The sequence below is a fragment of the Leptinotarsa decemlineata genome, unplaced genomic scaffold, assembly GCF_025532065.1.
Source record: "Leptinotarsa decemlineata unplaced genomic scaffold, Ldec_3_MD MMD2_P_RNA_scaffold_5, whole genome shotgun sequence".
In the NCBI taxonomy this organism is placed as follows: domain Eukaryota; kingdom Metazoa; phylum Arthropoda; class Insecta; order Coleoptera; family Chrysomelidae; genus Leptinotarsa; species Leptinotarsa decemlineata.
This window is the reverse complement of record NW_027412532.1, coordinates 5541264-5546733: the sequence shown is the minus strand read 5'-3', so window position 1 is coordinate 5546733 and position 5470 is coordinate 5541264.

Sequence of the window (5470 nt, the reverse complement as noted above, 5' to 3'; positions counted from 1 at the left end):
TTGATCGATTTGATTTTAAGACAGTGTATAGTTCTAGCAGTTTTTGTCCCGATAGTAAAAAGTATCTAACAAATGCTCACTATAAATTCAGAACGTTAACAGAGTGCTCAAATAAAATTTTGTGATTTTGTTATGATTTGCCACAGCTGTTTATAATACTCGGGTTTATAATACTCTATCGGATCCGTCCTATGTTTGTATCGCAAATGGGTCGCAAACAAGATTTTTTATGAGCCTTCGAATCTTTTTTTCACCTGCAGTGGCTTGCACTTGGTAACGTAGGTTTTTTAAGGGCAAAACACAAACACTAAATGAAGTAGGGGAGACTGGGGTAATGGTAGTCACCTAAGGGGGAAAAATCATAAAAAATGATTGTTTCACTCTTTTGAAATGTTAGCAATCTTAACAGTATACTTATAACATCTCCTAAGTAACCAAGGACTTGTTCACACCAAAAACAAAAAATATCAGCTTTGGTATTACCCCGACCCTGGGTAATGGCAGTCGGAGGTGTCATTGACAATTTACTGACTATATAATGAGAAATATTGGGTATTTCAATGATATAATCATGAGTTATCGGTATAACCTGTCAATTATTTTATTAAAATACAAGTTGATTTGATAAAATTACAAATCTAGATCTTTGAGCAGCGATCGCACAAATAGTCTTCGGGAGTGTCCCATCCAGAGCATTCAGCATGGACCCACAAACCACAAGACGTGCATCTTTACCACATTTCACCATCTTTGCCTGTATCTTCGCAATAAAAGCAAACGTCTTTTCCAATGTCCGATAGGCTAATGTCATCTTCTGACTCATCGATACAAATGTCATCTTCATCCATAGAAGAATCTGTGTCCGATTCAAACAATGTCCTTTTCATGTTCTTATGCTGTAGCTGTGAATGCTTTTTAATCGCAGCAAATTTTGTACCTACCCTTCTTTTCTACCTTTTCTTTCTTTATCTTAGTCTTCATTGCACATTGCTGACCTTTTCTTTCTCGTTTTTCCTTAGACTTTTTTCCTTTTCTTCTTTCTTTCTCTTTTTTTCTTCAAGCCGCTCTTTCATGGGAGTAGAGGTCAAGATCTCTGAATGCTGCTTAGGTCTTGCTCCTATTGTTGGCACATCGGTAGAAGTGCTGCATCCGGGTATAGGAGAAACAACTTGAATGGGAACTTGGATAGGGTTGGACTGATTAATACCAACAGTCTTTGCAGGTGACCTCACAGGTCTTTGCAGGTTGTTTTCATTATTAGCAATCACTGTATCTTCCACACACACTGGTGTCGAGTCCTTATTCTTTTGAAGAATGTCTTCTACCAAGAAGTCTTCATCAGTAAAGATTCCCGGATTTAATGGATGTATCCCAGTGTTTTTGAATCCACTTGTTGCTTTAGCAATGGTAGCAACTAATGAGTAAGATTTGTTAAAAAGCTCGGCTACATCATATGGTGTTATCTTCACTAAGTTCTTAGACTTCATGAACAAATCACACTCCCTCTTATATGCAGATTTCAATGGTGAATAAAATACTACATCTAAAGGCTGAAGCCTATGCGATGTATGCGGTGGTAAGGAAACCATAACCACTTCATTCTCCCTGCAAAAGGCATAAGCCTCAGCGGAGCAATGTGTGCTGTGGTTGTCTAATATGAGAAGCATTTTGTTCTCTACACTTGTGTGAGTAAATTCAGCGAAGTGTTGTAACCAAGTTAAAAACAGCTCTTCATTTATCCATCCAGTCTTTGAACAGCCGTAGATTGATCCTGGTGGCCCATTTTTTTCCAACAACTGGGACATACGCGTCCTTGGAAAAATGAACATAGGAGGGACGTAGGACCCCCCTGTGCTCATGGCACATACAACGGTAATGTTTTTGCCTCTTTCCCAGCTGGTAATGGAGCCAACACGTTTTTGCCCCCTCTCTGCTAAAATTAGACCAGAGTCCTGCACTGTCGTTATCCCTGTTTCATCAACATTCCATATGTTTGTATCCTTGAACTTATATTTATCAACTGCTTCTTCCAAATTACTAAAAAAACGATTGACTTCTTGTTTGTTAAACCCTACAGCTCTTCCTACGCTTGTGGCTTCAGGTTTTCTAACACTTATCTTGTGTCTTTGCATAAAACCATACATCCAGTCTAAACCAGCCATTTTAGTGTCTTTGTTAAACCTATGTTTTAAATGATTCTTTTCTGCATATTCAAACGCAATTTTTCTTAACTTTATTGCTGTAATTCCATAGAAAATTTTAGACAGTGTCTTTACATGATCAGCTAGAGCTTCTTCGTGGGCAGGAGGAAAGTCACATTTCCTGCCTAAGCGTGGGTCAGAATCAGTACCGCTCTTTAACCGGACTTGTAATGTGCTAAAGGGTATTTCAAAATTTTCCGCGGCCTTTCTCATTGATAAGCCATTATCAACAGCCTGTTTAGCTTTTTTAAGGTCTTCTGCTGTCCATTTAGCTTTTTCAGTTTTTCTAATATACTTCCTCGCCATTCGAAACATACAAAACAAAAATTGATAACGAATGGGGTAATGATGGTCAGTTGACATAATGACTGCCATTACCCCAAACAGTACGACTACCATTACCCCGAACTCATGGTTTTATTTCACAAGAAAAAATCAGCAACAACCTGTTATAATACCTTCATAAACAGCAATGGTTATAGTAATGGGGCTTACCTTGATACTGTGTGACCATTGGTTTATCAGCGGGAACAGTGAAACGTGTGAAAACAGCACTTTAAACGACAGGTTTTCTAATGAGGCGCAACATAAAAACACTCCAACTCACTTAACGTCCAAACGACGACTGCCAAGATGGCGCGCGTTCGAGTAGTAGTTCGAGATCGTGCCGCAAGCAGGCAGCACCGATCAGAGCGATCTGCGTTACCGTCGTTACCGAGATATTATACCGACCACGATTACCCCTTGACTGTCATTACCCCACTCTCCCCTAAACTAAACATTGTGTCCTTTTCAATGAAAATAGAAGTTTGAACAAATAATAATAATTAACTAAATTGTAAAGACAAAAGTAAACCACAGCAAATGCTCAAAACGCTGGTCTTGTTCATGATAACACACCTGTGCCCTTCTTCGAATATTATTATGGACGAATAATTTAGCTCCTCCTCAAACTTCTGAAGTATCTAAAAATGCTGTGTTGAAGGTCCTCAATATTTTGATAGTCCCTCTGACCATAAACTCTATTTTTCAGTGTACCCCATAAGAATGTATCCATAATACTTAACTCTTGAAAATCTTGCTGGCCACCTCACCGGCCCATTAGTTCTTATCCATTCATCACCAAACCTTTCAGTCAGGTAATTAAATACTCGTCTGGTAGTGTGTGCGGGGGAGCGCTATCATAATGAAACCTGATGTTGTTATAGTTTTACAGGAAAATCAGGTCTTCTTATTATGCAATGTGTAGTATGTAATATTTTAAACCGCTTTTTTTGAGATGTCTCCAAGCACTTGTATGACAAATACCCATTTCGGAGGACATTTAACGTGTAGATTTTCCAGGGTTCTTGTTTATCTGCAAATTATTAAATTTTATTTACCTCATACATATATACCTCATTTACCAAATTTTCTTTAGTTTCCTGATCCATTCTGTCTCCGTATTTTTCCTCAGCCTTTCAAATGAAACAAACTCGATGAGATTTTGATCCAATAACTTGAACATAGTTCGATGTGGTTGTCGTCTTTCGGGATACAAGTTTAAATACATTTCCGATGTCCTAACACTGTTTCTATCGTATTTGTAATAAATTTGTATCATATCTCTTTTTTCTTCATTCGTGAAAGCCATTTTTCGCCAAAAATTCAATGACTTGTACAATAACAAAATGTCATTGAGTGTAACAAATTGAAAAGTCAAGAAAGAAACATCAAAAAGCCTATTATGATAAGAATCAACTTCTTTCAATATTTACAATTTTTCAAAAAAGAATGATAACTTATGATACATCTTCGAAAAGGTAAAATCTTCAAATCAGAAAGAATTCAATATAGCGCCTACAAGAAAAAATAAAGTTGATGATGGTGGCCGGAATACGAAACTTTGGATAGCAAATCTGAAAACACCATTATGTAGCAGGGAAAAAGTGGCAATGAGGCACTGCAATTTATTTTCAGAACTTTCTCAACGGCATATTGTTAGTCAGGTAAATAAGTAACTTTGCCCCTATTCAACCATCTTCGTATTTCTCATAGTTTCCGAGATCCCAGTGGAGAGGATCGAATTTGAAACACCCTGTATACGGTAAGAAAATACCGAAGGTTTTCTGAAGTACCTATTCTCATTAAAACTCCAATGAGAGTATGTTAAATTGACTGTCAAGTCAAGTCTGTCACATATATGAAGACCAGGAAAAATTAGTACACGGTCCAATTAATTTTTTCCTACAAAGGTGAAATTAAAAAAGGAAAAACGTTCTACATATATATTCCGGTCCAGTGAATGTTTATCGACAGCATGTACACACGCAATCGCGGTTGGCAATAAGCTGTGTTGCCGGTTTACGTATAATTTCTAGAATTCAAATAAATTACATTTTTTTTTTTTCAAACGATGATGAAGATGAATTGGCAACTAACCGGAGAGTGTAAAGTGCATAATTTCATGCGAATTCAAATCTATTAAAACTGACCTAAAAAAGAAAATGAAACACTACAAGTTTCATTATTTATATCACCTTTCTCATATATTCTTCAATTTTTTGATATTTCCGATCTCGGATTCCGTCAAAGAAGTGTTATCTTCATAGTATGGTTTAAATTTCTTGGACCATGTATCAAACTATATTTATATATTTTCATAATAGTCTCATAGTAGTATATCGTTCATATTTTGTGACATCAACTATTAGGGTTACCACCACATGAAAAAAAGTTAAAAACCTAAAAATTAGGCATGTTGAAAATAAGCGAAGGGACTAACAAAATGGCGTAGAAGCCATTTAAATGAAATAAATAAATAAAATTCTAAGTATATTATTTTTTCAAGTTCATTGTTCAAATGTATGTATGTGTATAGTAGAAATGAAAACGGAATTGATTAATACTGAAAAATAATATCACTATTTACAGATTTTCTCTAAAGTTCATTAACCAAATTAATTTAATCCACGGCCAACGTTTTCCGGCCAACGGAAAGTCATTTATTTGAGGTTAAGTTAGAATTAATTACACGTTTTGTTAACAAGAGCAATAACGTCCACCAAAATATGGTGGTTGTTTTTATTTACTCACCTACTATCCCCTCTCTTCTCCATATTATGCACTATTCAATTATTTTTATTTATTCCCTGATGAAAAAACGTTTCAATTTATATCAGAATCACACTGTTTATGCTTCACTGAGAACGTTGCTTCAAAATGTTTTTTACAAAAATCAAATATGAAGTTATTTGCTTTTATATATCCTTAATCGGACGTCATTAATG